The sequence below is a fragment of the Cyanistes caeruleus genome, chromosome Z (assembly GCF_971803275.1).
Source record: "Cyanistes caeruleus chromosome Z, bCyaCae1.hap1.1, whole genome shotgun sequence".
Classification (NCBI taxonomy): Eukaryota; Metazoa; Chordata; class Aves; order Passeriformes; family Paridae; genus Cyanistes; species Cyanistes caeruleus.
Window position 1 is genome coordinate 3,663,960 of NC_141732.1, and position 16,795 is coordinate 3,680,754.

Here is a 16,795-nt window from a genome sequence, read left to right on the forward strand (position 1 = left end):
CTGAAACAAATGAGAAATCCTGGAGCTAAAAGCTTCAGACTGATAAAAAATGTTCAGCCTTTGTTTAAGAGCCATAACTTCAAGGATCAGAAACAAATGTAGTAAAGACTTAGCTTTATTTTCTGTCATGGCTGCAGACATGGGTAACAACATGCAGAAAACTATATTGTTGAAATTGTGGGGAAAGGTTTGGGTGAACTATCCATTCTATCAGGGGGAGAAGTATTCCCGGTAACAATGCACACCACTGCAGTGCAGTGCAGCCTTGGGATTCATCCCACAGGACTGAAACCAGAGAAGAGGAGCTGGACACATGACAGCCCATAGCACTGGGTCAGATGCAGCTTCTTTGATCCTCTGCCATCCAGCAAGATAGATAATGGAGCCCTGGGATTTGATACCCACGTTTTGTAACTGGAGCCTTACTAAGGGAGGAGGAGGGGAGCAGACAGCTGCCCAAGTAGCTGCACCATCAAGAATTTATAGGGCAGACTTCCTTTAGCAAAAGGAATAGAATACTATGGCATATTTTACTTTCTTTTTTATAAAGCCACTGTTCTAAAAGATCTGATTGATTATTTTTGAGTGACTATTTTTGCAGCTGACTGATAACCAAGACAGTCTTTCAGTTCTGGAGAGTTTTCAGGAATGGAGGTCCAGCTGTTTGTCAGAAACCCTTCACTGAAATTCTTCAGGCCCTCATGAGTTAGTCTTCACTGAATGAGTAGATCCATAGCAAATTAGTAGATCTAGGTTTTACCTGATTTCCTTTCCTTGGCAAAATCACAAAACTTGATATCAGCTGTGGCTTTGGCCATTTTGATCACCTGTTAATAAGTGAGGCAAACATTTCTAAACTGCTAAACTGTTGTAACATTTTCTTACATTAAAAGGCCTAATATTCCACATTCTGTCATGTTCTGCAGAGCAGAGCATGCATATTAGCTCAGGAAGACACTGTATCCCTGAAAGCCTTGGTTTCTGAACAAGAAGAAAAATAGGAGATAAAGAGAACACCAGTTTTTGGTAAGAAGTGCTATGTCACTTAAGTGTTTGCAGTCACAGCCTTTTAAAACCTGATTTTTCACCTCCACAGAGCTACACGTGTGCACAATGGCTGTTACTCCACTGCTCAGAGCAACACAATCTAGATGATTGTGCTGCTTAAAAAAGTAGTGCTGTTGACCCCAGCAGCTACAATCAGCTTAAGAACAAACAAAATGAGATCCATTTGCAGTCTAAAATTCACAATCTCATGCAAGTGTAAGTTAACCAGTGCCAACATTATAAGTCTAAGGTTTCTGTAAAGCATTCATGTTCAACCCAGCAGATTTGTCATGGATGGGGAGATTCACAGGGACAAAAGCAGCATATCCAGAAAACCCTGCCAGTTCTCCAAATCCTGTTGCCTGAAGTTTCTTAAACAGGACTAAAGATTTAGATATTGGGTCTCTTTGTAAATCTTCAAAATGCCTCCTGGATATAAATACTGTCTAAGAGCTCACAGCTCTTACCCAGAAATAATTTGCATGTAATGCTCATATTTCTGAAGGAATATAGAAAAATGTGAGGTTTTTAAAATATTTACAGCATTAAATATTAGAGGATGATCTTCTGGGAACACATACAATAATGTTCTTTGCTGCTTTACAAATAACTTGATTGTGAAAATGCTGATTTTCTTAAATCTGGATAAATGCAAGGATTATGCTTTAAAAACAACTGAGCAAAATGCAGTAGATACTTGAAATGTGATTTTCATAGCTCGCTAGGGATATGATCACAGAATCATAGATTTGTAGAAGGTGTTTTATTGGGAGCAACACTCCCAATATTCATTTGAGATCATTTGTTCCAACCCCACATCCCCTACTGCATTCAAAGTCTCATCCAACCTGACCTTGAACATTTTCCAGGTCACCCACAACTTCTCTGGAAAACCTGTCCCAGTGTTCCATAACGAAAAATATCTTCCTTATGTCCACTCTAAATATACCCTCTTTCAATGTTAATCCACTGCTCCTTGTCCTGTCACCTCAGATCCTGGTAAAAAGTCTCTACCTTCTTCTTTAGCCCTCTTTATATATAAAAAGGCCACAATAAGGTCTCCCCACAGCCTTCGTTTTTTCAGGCTGAATTAGTGCAATCCTTTCACCCTTTTTTTTTCACAGGAGAGGTGTTCAATAGGGATTGGTACTTGGTATCCATGTATTCTTAGTTTTCTTTGAAACAAAGAAAAATTGGAAGACTGATTCCTTCACAGCTAAGTTTTTGAGTTTAAATTAATAAATTGAGGGGTTTTTTTAATAAAATAATTTATAGGGTTTTTTTTAAAAATAAATATATATTATTATGTTTGAGTAAAATATTCTTGAAAAAAATAGATGCTCAGTTTTGAAGCATCTATATTGATAAAATATGAGAATAAACATTTCAAAGTTTAAATTCATCAAGTATCTAGAAATATGTGTACACTGACTCTCAGTTAGAAACTTCCAGTGTTTGAGATCAGCTCCTGAGATGTTCAGACCTCTCATTCTTAAGGTTGGTTGAGCATAGGAAATATTTCTCCATCAGTACTGAGCAGAATAAATACACCAGAGCTGGCAAATCTGTATTTGGAAACCTGTTCATTAACCAAACCAAGTGCTATCTGAACTAGAAGACCTTAATATCTCTAAGTTCAGTGCTGAGCAGAGTGGCCAGCTGAAAATTTGTAACAGTGAAATGGTCTTTTTAATCATTTTAGTTTAGCATTCATCCCAAAAAGAGAGAGCCTCTCTGATTCTCAAGGTCTGTCAGACTAGACTTGGGTCAGTAATATAGTACTTAAAATTTAATGGCTATGATTCACACTGCTGGTACAAAGAATAAATTAAATTAAATATGGAGGCTTCCTGAATATATGAATCTGGAGCAAATTCACATGCAGCAATGTTTTAATCTATAGTGGCAAAATAAAATATGGACTGAAAGCCCCAGGGCTTGGTGCTGATGAAAATGCTTGAAAGAGCTTAAAAAGGACTAATCTGCAGTAGCAGGAAGATAAAACAGACCTTTCACTGGCTGTAGATCTGTCAGCAATGGGTGATTACTGAGAGAGTTTGATTAAATTTTAAATCCATCCTTATTTAAGATTTTTCCAAGTTCATGTTCCTTGACACTGTTTCACAGAGCAGCGAGTGGAGCAGAGCCTGAAATACAGGCAAGAAAATGCAACAACATGCCACCTTATTTTGGGTAATTGCCAAGTAACTCTTAACCACCAGAGCTTCATTTTCAGTTTCTGGTTTGAAAACCTGTCTGCATAGAAAAAAAAGAAAAAAAAAACCAACCCAGGAAAAAAAAAAGAAAAAAAGGAAAAAAAAGTAATAATGAGAAGAAGTAATAATGAGAGGAAAAGCTGAGTGCTAAAATTAAAGATTATTCAGTGGCCTCAGGTAGAGAAATTTGGAGAAAATTATTTCTCAGTATGAAATCTGACATTTCTGTTTGGGTGTGAGAATAATAAGTTTTTATTTCATGCCGAAATCACACAGAAGTGCTGATTGACCTCACACATTGCAGGAATCCTGTCATGACCTTGTCATCTAACTCCCAAGTTTTGAAGGGAAACTTTTAAGTGGAAAACTACACTAGACAATCAAACTAAGAAATCAGTCCAATTCAGTTTTGTACTTTTGTGCATATCTAGGCTTGTAGTCTCTTTTTAAGGAAAATTTCAGATTTTAAGTCTTAGTGTTCAAAGATACTGTGTCCAGTAGAAATGGGAATGCTACTGACATCAACAAAGAGGAGGCAAGAAGTTTCTTTCACTTTCACAGCAAAGAAATTCTGGCGATCTGGGAGTCAGCTGGGGTGAAAGAATTTGGTTGCACTTGTTGGACACACCAGGTAACTCTCTTTCTGTAAAGAAATCATGTTCAGTGGGAGTTAAATTTAGTGTCTTTTGCAGTATAATGGACAAAATAAAAGTATCCAAGTGATTAAAATTGTGTTGTTGCATTTAAGATTGTCCCAACATTGTCCTGTTAGTCACGTTTTGCGCAGACCTGATTACTCTGTATGGAGAAATGCACACCTATGTTGTGAAAGAGTAAATATTAATTTTTATGTGTGCCTAAAATTGTGAGGCCTGAGATTCCTTGTGCTTGATAGAGCATGGTGAAGGAGATTTGGACTAGAGAAAATGAAGAAAATTTTTAAAAAGTGGAGAAATGAGAAGGTATGTATTTGTAATGCACAATGTATTTGGAAAAATGATGAGGTGGGAAGAGAGGAGGAGAAAGATCCAGAAATGAAACTGAAATTAAGAAGCAGAACTGCTTTGTCTGTACTGTGACAAAGAAGGTTTCCACTGGGAGTGAGAAGCTCATTTCAAGCAAAAAGTGGGGATTTTTAAATGTTCTTCATTAACCTCTGTAACTCCTTAGACATACACACTGGAAGTCTTTTGTATCATTCTTCCTTCTTCTTCTTTGGAGTTCTCCATTTTTGTCCCTCTCACTCCTTCCTCACCCAATTCTTCCCCTCCAAAAAAGCTTCCACACACTGGTATATTATCAACCTTGTTAAATATTATCAACAGTGCAGTTAGAGGCTGTTTTCCCTGCCACAAGAAGAGAAAAAGGGGAAAAAAAATCCAAGTTTGTTTGACAAATTTGTTAGCGTTCAGGAACACACATAACCACGAATGGTTATATGAAGGTGCTTTATTTAAAGAGCTCTGGGTGTCAGGGGTACACATACCCAAATCTGACCCCACTTGGGTTTTCGAGTTGAACATATTTTATACTCTATTGTTATGCAACTTACATATTAATTATTAAACTTACATTGTTCTATTGTATACATTGTTTTTACCCAAGCATGAATTTCTCGTGATCCCCCCTTAGCCCCCTTGCATGGTTCCCCATGTTCTCTAAACAATAATTATATCTAATCACATCCAACAATTGTATCATTTATCATATACTGACTACACAAGTGCAGCTTGATCTGGTCTTTAGCAAGCACAAGGCCTAACATTTCCAGGGCCTGCTTTTCCCAGGGCTTTCCAAACCTAACTTTCTTTCTAAGTCCCTGAATTTTCTAAGATTTTAAGGCCTTTTACTATCAAATTGACTGCTGGGCTGATAAAAATGCTGGCAGCAGATGCTTCAATCTCCTGATGCTGATATTTTAAATTTGAGAAGCTATTCAACCTAATATTACAAAGCAGTCTAAAAATACAACAAGCCCTGTACAATACAGAGACGGAACATACCACATTAATATAAGTTCATTGTTAATGAACAACTTGCTATTGAGAATGTTTCTGTTAGGATTTAGACATAAATTGTCTTGGGACTGCTGCTAAATTTCTTACCAATTAACCAGATTTTCTTTGTTGATAAACTCTGTCTGTCATGTAGCTGTTCTTTTCATACAGTAAAATAGAAAATTCCTATATTTGGAGACTAGGGACATAAACTGCTTTATATCATGCTGAATCCATTATTCCCTCTGCAGAATAACATTGTGGCACAAACATACTGACATGGGTACTGCTTATTTTTAAGAAAGATCCTCTGATAATAAGAAATTCAAGACTATCTCCCATCATACTAATTACAATTATTATAGTACTAATTAATTAAGAAACACCTAAGGCCACAAGTCTGGAAAATTGGAGAATCTCTCCTCTATGCTTCCCACTGCTCTAATTTACAAGTGTGATAAAATAAGGTCTGGGAATTGCATTGAAGTGTCAAAGCAGGGCTTGCACAATTGAGTGTGGGAGTTCTGTGCCTACCACATAATTATCCATATCCTTCTGCTCTGCCAGTTACCTGTGTCCCTGCCTATCCTGGATAATGGAGAACTAATTATTGTCTCTGCAGTGCACTTCTCAGTTCCCTAGTCATCAGAGACACAGAGAAGCTTATTCTTTTAATCTGCTTTCTCTTGTCTGGGCCAGGAAAACTTAATTCTTTTAAAAATGTGTGTTTCAAATCACTTCTGGCACAACCAAGCCCAAATCTCCTCCATGTCAAGCCCTTTATTTAATGTTTTAAGCTGGACACTGCACCTACCCAAGGCATTGACAGAATGAAGTGTTATAACCCTTCATGACTTCCATGTAGCAACAGTCTTAATACATGGGGAAGGTTTTCTGCCTTTACCCAACATTCTTTTCTCCCTTCCCCTTCCCCTTCCCCTTCCCCTTCCCCTTCCCCTTCCCCTTCCCCTTCCCCTTCCCCTTCCCCTCCCTTTTTCCCACACAGTTATTTGATTTGCCTTCCTTATTATAATATTATTAAGTATATCCACACAATTTATGCTTTGTGGTTTCATCCACCTGATTTTACAGCAATTTGTTTTTAATTTCTGACTTTGCTCATAACTGCTCATGCATCATAAGTGCATTCCTTTGTCACTGCAGCATTTAGCAACAATGTGAATAACACCTGGAAAAGAAAAGCTTGTCTTCCAACTGATCAGACTGTCCCAGAGTCCTCAAATACCTCCCTAAACTTAAGATGCACCCTAATCTGACAGAAAATGATCAAAAATTGACTTAAATGCCACTTTACAATCAGAGGCAGTTTCCCCTCATTGTAGTTTCAAGAAGAATTCTCTCCCTAGTTTATCAGGAAAATTTCACAGAGAAGTGTTAAAAAGTCTCACTGAAATCCAGGCAATTTTTCTCCTGTCTCCTTTAGCAGACATGCTGCCCAAGAAAAGCACTGTATTTTTCACTTTTATACACATATGTTGACCACTTTAAATGTTTTTATTATTCCCTAGACCCTAGTGCACTGATTCATATCTTCCCAGTGTATTTCTGGATAGCTAAGCTCATTGGCTTGTAATTCCCAAGATCATTCCTGCCTTCACACAATGTACTTGAGTTTACTGTGCTCTCTCCCTGACTTTCCCAACTTCCCTGTAGCAGTCTGGAGTGTCTCATCTAGCTATTTACATTTCCTGACATGTATTTATGTAATGTTTTCCTTTTGCTTTTACCTCAAACTTGCCTATTTTTACTCTATCTCCGTTCAAAATCACACAAACATCCAGCTTTCTTTTTTTCTCCTTTTTTAATCTTCAGTTTTAAAGACACATCATAAATTTTTATGGTTTTTATCAGATAAACTGAATTTAGACAAACACCAGTGATATATTAGACTGCATGAAATAGTGGGCCAGATGCGTTATCCTAAATATTATGGTACTGACAAATGTTTAGAAGCAGAATGAAAAAAAAACCAAACAAAAAACAAAACAAAAAAAACCCCCAAAAACCCCAAAAAACCAAAAAAACTTAATAATAATTAAAAAAAGGGAAAAAAAAGAGAAAGTTACTGATGGATAGTGGCCAGCTACTGTTCTGCCTCCAGACAGGCAGAACCTGTTCCCTGTCTTCTTACTCGCCCTTTTTCTTTTCTAAAGGTCACTCAGATGCTCACAGCCAGCCAGAACCAGGACACAGAAGCATTTCTGACATACTAATCCCTGCTGCTCTCCTTCCCTGCCCTGCTCTTCTCCCATTCATCTCATGATACAACCAAAATGTGGGCAACTGCTGACACAGTCAGCCTACACAAAAGTGCACCTGGAATCTTTTCCAAGAGCACAGGACAAGGACATGTTTTGTCATGTGTTTGCCTTTTGGTCTAGCAAAGGGCACAGGGATCGAATTTCTGGAGCAGATCCACCTCTTTCAAGCATCTAAGGGAAAAGCAGGAGGAAAGCAAAATTTGTGTATGCTTAGCTGATGCAAACATCTTTGTTAAATCCCTTTCCCCCCTGTTATTATATAGGTAAATGATTAAGGGCTTGGCTGAGACTGAAAAATTGAGCCTTTACCTTCTGAGAAAATGTTCCTGGCAAATCCAAGTGCAAATGAACAACGCAATTTGAGCTATTGAAGGTCTATACTTACTTATTGTTCCACTTGCACATTTTTTCCATAGCTCTGTGTCAGTTGTATATGACACACCTCACAGAACCCAGTAAGTTGAAAAGTTAGCGCTGCTTTGTGGAAACTAATGACTCTTTGTAACTTTTGGAGATCATATGACAGGATTATTTTTTGATAAGTAGTATGAACTGTGAAGGAGGAATTTTGACCTGATCTGGAGAGTACTGGGAGAACATAGTTAAGGAGGTTTCAAACTTTATCTGTAATACTTAGCTGTGCCATCTGCAAAGAGACAAAACTGATACTCCTTTAAAATCCATTTCTTCTGCGTATGCCAACAGAGAAAATGTCTTTCAAATGTCAAAAATCTGTTTGCACTCTCTTGTATACAGAAAAAATACAGCAGCTGAAAGCCATTGATTTCAGGATGGACTAATTTCCCATTTTGCCTGGTTTGGTACTCTCCTACTGTAACCCCACCAGCTCAATTCACCAAAATTCAAGCTGAGCCAGTGACTAGGAGCAGGCTGCTCTGTGGTGGATTTAGATAAGAAATGACATTACTACCACCTAGAACAAGCAGGAGAATGCACCCACAGTGACTCTGAGGCCTCAAGGTTCTGCCACTATGTGATGTGCTTGAGCACGACAGAGCAGTAATTGAATTCTGGAAATCTGCGTGTTTTAAGCACATTGCCTTGAATAATATTAAGCACAAAACCATTTATTTTACAGCATCCATCTCACTGTGCCAAGAATGAGTTCCTGAGGAATTTTTTTTCAGAGCATTTAGAACAACCAGGAAAAAAAAACCTGTGCTCTCAAGTACTATATAGAAAAAAGTCAGCAGTGAGATTGAGTGAAAAAGATTGATTTCCAACAGCCATTGCCCAAAACCAATGAACTTCAGTAAAATTGTTTACTTATCTTCCACAGGTTTTGAGTGAAATCTCTTGGTCCCCTAGACAAATGAAGTGGCTTTTTTTTGATTTATTGCCTTGCAGTGGTTAACATCTGAAACTAAAGAGGACTTTATTCTACTGGTGTCATAATTACTTTTTAAGATAGAAACAAAACTATTTTACTTAGATTTCCTAGATTTAACTAGATTTCCATTGTATTCATATGACTATTACTAGACTTTCATTCCTACAGCACACTTATCACTGTTGCCTGAAATAATACAGATAATGACATTTTTATAATTAGTCATAGAAAAGCTTCATAATTAATTTTAGCAAAGATGAGATCTCGTCTAAGACATTATTTATGGTGGAAAGAGTATTTAGCTTATTTGTTCTATGACTGTAATGTCATTTATGGAACAAGTGTTTGCATTATATTGATATACCCAGGGTTGTATCATAAAAGCCTGACTTGCAGTGTTAAATTGTTTGTTGTCATCTTCTTTTTGTACATTAAATTCTGATACATTTGAACTTCATATCTGTAAAACTGTTCCTCAGGTAAGTGAATAGTGTGAAATAAGATTAAATTTAAAATGTTACTTATAAAAAAAGGAAGATAACAGACCACAGTGAATACACAATTTCCAGAGAAATATATATAAGAGAAAAAAGAATAATAAAAGGAAAAAGGGAGGGTAAATCAAAGCAATTGACACATACAATCAGATACTCTAATTTTTTTTTTTCCAGTTTCTGCCTCTCTGATGAGAAGAAGCTCAGCCTGCTTTAATCCTGGGTAGTGATTGGAGCTTGTATCTTTAGGTTCCAGAAAAGTAGGGCAATGAATACTCTGTTGTATTTCTGTTACCAGTTTTAAACAAGTGACTCTCCCTGCCAAATGATTTAGATTCCTCTCCATTCTTTTTCATATGTGTTCACTTTTTGCCCAGCTTCAAACTGCCACCCTGAAGTACATGAATACACTGGGCATTCACTGATCTCTGAACATTCTGGGAGATTATTTGAAAAATCTGAAGGTTATTTTTCCCCAGGAGTTTAATATTTCTCAATTTTCTTGGGTTTTTTTAGGCTTCAAAGTAAATTTTATGGTCCAAACAGCAAACCCAAGTGTTACAATGAAAAGAGTGAGTGAAGAGAAATTTAAAATTCAATGGAATAAAGGCTAGAAAAGCTGTACAAGTGGTGTTGCACAACTGATTCGTAGAATCTCTACTGGTAAAACAAACAAAGCCCTTGAAAACCAGCCACTTCACCAGACAATAAAATGCTATCAGAATTTCTACAGCTACCCAGTCTAGGTTATATAAGGCACCCATGGCAGGCAAGCTGGACCTGACACTTGAATGTATTTATTGTTTAAGTGCAGGAGGCAAAGAGCTGCCTTGATGAAAGTCAGGTTATTTTATGCTCACACATTTCTTTTCTCCCTCTATAAGGAGCAAATTTCACTCAAGGAGCAACAGGGGTCATGATGAGTAGAAACAGGAAAATGCTGGTCTTCCAAACATACAGATTGTGTGCATTGTGAAGAGAAAAACAGAAGTTCTTTCACTGGTCTAAAAAACGTACCACAGGTTTAAAGCTGATTAAAGCAGGGGATTACAGTGTAAGGAAAATTAAAGGTAGGAATTTCAGCTATGTCAGTCAGTTTTGTTCTCCAGGATTCAACAGAACTATGTCAGCTCTGCAGCAGCAAAGGGACAAGCTGAAAAATTTAGTAACATACTAAAAGCTCGATTTCCCATAACCTCTAGAAGTCTGTCACAGAGCTGTCCAGTTTGTCTTTTTCCCATGAGAACAATTCATTTTTGCAGATTGTTTACCAGGCAGGACAGTGTTTCAGCCAGGCACACAGAGGATGTGAGCAGTGACTGCCCTCGGAAAGGAGTGCTCATTTTCAAATGATGAGAAAGCAGAGAAGAGGTGCCAGAAGGCAGTTCTTAAATAAGTTACAGGCTGTGAAGTGTGAAGTAAGACAAGTGACTTTTCAAAGTCTCAAATGTCATACGCTGAACATATGTCCTGTTATTTTTGTCTCCCTCAGACTGGCTGCTGCAGCAGGATCACTGGCCTGGACTTGTTATCCATGTTGGAGAAGGGCAGGATGACTCTTCAGGACAAAAGATTCCTGCCAGTACCACATGGCTTTAAGTGAGGGGACTTTCCTTTAGCAGCTGAATACCAATTCCATTCCTAGCTTAATGAATAGAGCAGAGGACTCCAAAATGCAGCAAATCTCAAATCCCACGAGCTCATTGTTTCAAAAATGAAGTCAGTTCCTTGTGCCAGTCGAATTAGGTGTATTTTAACAAGTTTTGGCTGAAAATCTGTAGTGACTAGCAGAATATAATCATGTTGTTTTCTGAAACTTCAGTGACTTTATGAAATATAAAATATTACCTCTGCCAATGTACAGTAACTGCCAACCTTGATTTAGCAAATGAGCTTCCAGCATAAAAATGTAATACTACCCTTCATACCTACATGCAATAACCCATTGACTATTCAAGAGGAAAATTCAGGCTTGGCCTTTTTGAAACGGATGAAAATATTTCACCTTCATGTAATATGCACTTTCAAAATCTGCAGCAATCCAACCAGCTTCTGTTCAGCCCTGAAAAACCCAATTGTTATGAGCAGTGGATTAGGATGAATCTTTCCACAGCATAACTCCACCACTTCTCAAAAATGATTTTCCAAGCTAGTATCAACCTTGACTCAATTTAGATTGATTGAGAGGTATAGACACTTGTTGTCATGTGATAAGCAGCATTTGCCATCCAAAGAAAGAGTCTCAGGCAAATTTTTTTCCATTGTTGAGTAGCCTGATCGCTTCAGGTATCTAGGATACTATTTCCTAATTATAAATTATTAGAAAGGTCATATGCCAAATTAAAAGGTGGTGAGTGAAGGCATGATGAGGTGATATTTCATATTTGTGAACATCAGCTAAACTTGCCTTACCTATGCATAAAGCAGTAACCAGTCTCAAAGGGCTAAGTAAATGAAGCACTCAGATCTAAAATTTCAGGCTCAGATAAGGACTTGAGATGTCCCAAATGAATCAAAGGGTCAGAGAGCATTGAGGCCCCCACAGTTTGTTTCCATGGCCTAATTATCCCTCAGAGTACAGCTGTTCAGCTCCCAGTGAACCAGAAAAGCAGAAGCTTTCAGAGTGGTGGTGCATTTGGAGAATTACTTCAGAATTATTCCCAAGATTTTTCCTCCCTTGGGGTTAGAGGCCTTCCTTGGACATCTTTTTACTGCTCCAGTGGGGTAGTGGAGGGGGGGAGGGAACAAGAGAAAAATCTTGAAACTTTTAAGGATGTTTGCTCTGCTGATGGTCTGTGGGAAAATCTGAAGACAATAGAATGGCACTGGCATGACTGCCAGTGAAATATCATTTTCCATGGTGTTCTGGGGGTTCAAGGACCATAAGGTTTTAGCAGAACACTGCTGCATCTCGTGGCTGTTTGCTAAAAATTTACTGCACCAGCAGCCGCTTGCATGCTCTGACTGGCTTCCTCTTTCAAGCACAAATCTTATCAATCCATAATCTAATCGTTACAAAATAGGTGTCAATTTATTCTAACCTTATGAAGCACTCTCTGGCTGAGAGTTTTTGAAGACTGTAATCTTGCAAAAGCTCTGCTGCAGACTGCCCGTGACTTAACTTGGGGTTCTTTCTTTTTGGTTTGTTTTATTCGGTGGCAGAAAAATCAATGCTGCATCAGTTCAGAAGGGAGCAAAACCACAACACTGCCCTCAGAAACTCAGCGGGGTCCTAGGATGCAGCTTTTTGGTTTTGTTTGTATTATTTTAGTAGTGACTCTACAGCGTGGTTAATTTAAACAAGACGCTAACAAATTTGTTGAACACTTCACAATCCTTCTCAGAATTTTTCCTCTGATATATCACCCCTTGCACTCATTTCCCCCCAACAGAATTACTGGAAGAATGATGCCTTAGCTGGAAAAACAGCGTTGTCCAGTTTTCCTTAGGCTCTCACAGGAAAGCCTAAACAAATTTTTATTTCTTATTATGTTAAAATATATCAGTGTTTTTTCTCTATTAACCCTGAATCTGCACAGTGTGTACTTGAGCTGCTCTAGCACATCCTGCCATTTTCCTCCAAGACCTGACTGGATAACACCCCAAAGTCTGCTGTAAAATGAGCATTTAGGCTTTGGGTTGTTCTCATCTTAATATGCATACTGGATTCCAGGAAATCCTAGACACTTTAATAAGAAAATCTCAGGTAAAAAACAGGGGCTTGAGAGATGTTTTTTTTTTTATTTCATCCCAGCCCCTAGGCAGGATTATACCTAAACTATTCTTAATTGTCATAAAAATTTAAATTAATGGAACATTTTTGCTAATCAAAAAGTACCTTTCAAGCCACCACACTCCTCTGAACATTCAGAATAAGTACCTGGAAGTTTAGGAATATTTTTTGTTGGTCTGAGTCAAGGGCACTGGATATGATATGGGAACTTGCTTGATTTCAGGCCATTTTCTATATTTACAGCCTGATCAAAGGAATGCTAGAAGGAGACAAGCTCATTTTTGGGTTGAATCACACAATTAATTGATGACCAGGTAGTTTGTGAATATTCCACACTAGAAACTGTTTTTCCCTTGTGTTCCACTTCCACATGAATGCATGAGTCACAGCTTCTTTTCAGGTACTCAACATAAGTTTATAATTTTAAGCTAAAAGTTTAACTTTTTGCATGTGATCAATGTAGAATACACCTCCCTTCCCCCTAAATTTTTATTTGTTTGATTTTGTTTCTTAAAACCCACATCATTATGATATTGTGTACTTTTGTCCAGTGTGGACTATTTCAAAGTTATCGTTCTATTTGCTTTTATACATGGAGAATATGCAAAATTTCAAATCAAGTCATAACTTCAGAATGAAAATGGAAGATGATAATAAACAAGAAAAAACTTGTGCCCAATGAAAAACTTAGTCCTCATAATCTCTTCCACAATAAACAAAATGTCCTTAGTGCTAATAAAAACATAAATTCCCTGTACTGGGTTGATACATATCTTGCAGGAAGACAAATATTTAAGTAAACATATTTAGCTTCAGCTTTCCATTTCAAAAACAAGAGTAGCACTTGCATCTTGTCAACACCGTGCAGACATTTAATTCTTGTTTAATTTAATTACCAGGGCACGGTAAGTGTTTTTCTCTCTCACAAATGTACTCCATGTATTGTTGAAAACCTCCTACAAAAGCAGGTACTAAGGAAATTACTTGTAAGCTACCTTAAATGCTGCAGAAGTGGTATGGAGCTAGAAGGTGTGTCGTGCTCCTTTAGCTGGGTTTCTCTCCACACAGAGGTGGTGGACAGACAGGAGCAGGATTCTCTTTGCTTGTAAACACCAAGGTCTATTTAGAGCCGTCACACAGATCTCTGTTCTTTTCCCCAAATAGACTTGGCAGATGTTGCAGTGAAAGTAATTCTCTTCCCTTCAAGAAGCCCTCGGGTTAAAGAGGTGAAATTATACAGTGTGCCATTATGCTAAATACTATGCATTAAAAAGCTGCAAGGATCTACAGAGATGTGCTTAAATTGTGCTCAGTTGGACTGCCTGAATTGCACTTAAAGTAAACTTGGGACTGAGCTACAGAACCTTAGAGAATCTTGCTCTGCAGCTCAGACCAAGCTTAAAGAAAACCACCTGGCATTTTCCCTGAAATATGGATATCTATAAAAACCCACCAACCAAAACTCCTAAAATAGCCAGTCACAAATGGGCAACTAAGTTTTTGTGCAGATTTACCCTTCTGTTTACATTCTGGAATAAGAGATTTTTCCAAAGAGACAGGTATCTGGCATTTGGTCACCACATTAGGGTGTATAAGGAGATGGAATAAAATCTGGACCTTAGTGGGAGTGCCAGATAAAGGTTTTAATTTCAGTGAACAATTAAACAACTTTGGGGGTGGGCAGAGTTGCCTGGGAGAGGGGAAGGTTTTTGTCTTTGCAGCTGCCAGTGACAGCACAGCACCAAGTGTGCAATTGAGCTGCCAGAGCAAGTGGAAGGCACATGGGATGATGATTGGTCATTATGCTTTCCACCTCCAGGCAGACCCTGAAATTCCGATTTAACTGACCTGGCATGCCACAGCTAGGACGAAAATATGCTTACACAGAGTGTAAATAAGCACAGAAATAGTGAAATACAGCCTTCCTTTTGTCAGCAACTGCATCACGAATAAACTTAAACAATAGCCTCTTTGAAATGTGGCTAATGCCTGAAGAGAAAAGGCGGAATGCAAGACCAAAATATCCACCCACAGCCTCAACAAACAGATAATTAAAATCATACTTGTTTACCATTACAAACTGGTCAACCTTTTTGTCTTGCTAAACCCCTACAGACTCCCACATATTCTATTGTAGACATATATTAGTTTAGATGGACTCAGTTCTGCTTCTCTTGAAATCAACACAAAAATCTCCACTGCATTCAGAGAGGGAAAGATTTATGCCTAAATCTGAGCTACATATTTCAAAGTGTAACTTATGTGTGAGGATACATATATATTTATGCACAAACACACAGCCACATTCCATTGGTTTTGTACCCAAACACCTTTTATTAATCCAAAACCACACTGTCCCTTAAGACAGTAATACAGGAACTCAGATATATATTGAACTTGGTGGTGCCCAGTGTAAGCATGAATAAGGTGGCTGAGAAAACTTAATTTAAATTTATCAATTTAATTTCTCCTCAAAAATTGAAATCCATAAAGACATTTTAAACTTCCTCACCATGTCGTTTTCTCATCTCTGAATGAACAAATTCATGTGAACTGCAATTATTCCTCAGAGACATCAAGAATTTATCTCTTCAAATATGTTTCTAAACAAAACATGCCATGTAATTATTGTGCAATTAATTTATAACTAATCCCCCCCCCCCCAAAAAAAAGCCAGTTGTGGGGACATTAGTAACAAAAAAATGAGAAAATAGGAATAAAATTGTGTATTAAATGGTTACTTTCCCATTTTTCATAAAACCAGTAATGTAAATGAATAGTCCTGATCCAAAAGTTGTTTTCCTACTGAGTTCTCATTTCTTGATTTTACACTGGTACAAACAGCTCAAGAAAATTATTAAAATAAAATTCTGCCATCTACTAAATTAAGGATTGTGAGGCTGGTATAATTCTGCTTATGGTGACCCAAATTTCAGGGACTTCAATTTGTTGGTTTTATTTCTACATTTGGCTATCACCATGAAAGTGATTCCCTTTCGCACCTGAAATTCACTTACTAAATCCAGGAATTATAATCTTCTCATGGAAATTGTTTTAATGATTCTTTTTGTGTCTTCTGCAAAGGAAAAATGGAAGCTGACACAGATGTAATTTCAGGTTTTGAAGGGATAATTATAAAGAGTGTCTCACTTTTTTTCATACACATTTAAAAATAAAACTTTTGTGTCCCAGAATAGTACAGTTATAGCCATAGAAGCCTTCTGCCAGTGAGGTAAATGAGAAATATTACACCCCATATGATGGGTTTGGGTAAAACACTCAATTAGCTGGACAACCTCACAGCCTGTTTCAAAAAACCCAAGATACCTCATAAAATCAATGGTTTTTAGCATTGTCACAACCACAAGTGAAAAAATCATTGAAAATATCTATTTTACTAAAAAAAAAAATTAGATTATGTGAAACAGTTGGATGCTTTGAAAAATCATTTTGTCAGTGCTCAGATCTTCATGGCATGGCAATACCCAATGGAATTAAAGCCCAGCTGTTTAGCCCAGACTGATTTTATGCACAGAGCATTATGTGCACATCAGAGGTGTCTAGGATAATCCTTTCTCTCTTGGGTCTTCTGTAGCACATTAAAATGATGCCCTTCTGTATTATAACTATATATAGATAGACCTATATATAAAAATATGTTTAAATATATAACTA

At 37.5% G+C, this 16,795-nt stretch overlaps 1 long non-coding RNA gene across 1 annotated transcript in view; it reads right to left on the reverse strand.

The window, feature by feature from the left end:
* The window catches only part of LOC147647992 (uncharacterized), a 54,282-nt gene that overhangs the window by 24,110 nt on the left and 13,377 nt on the right, over nt 1-16,795 (reverse strand). The window lies entirely within an intron of this gene.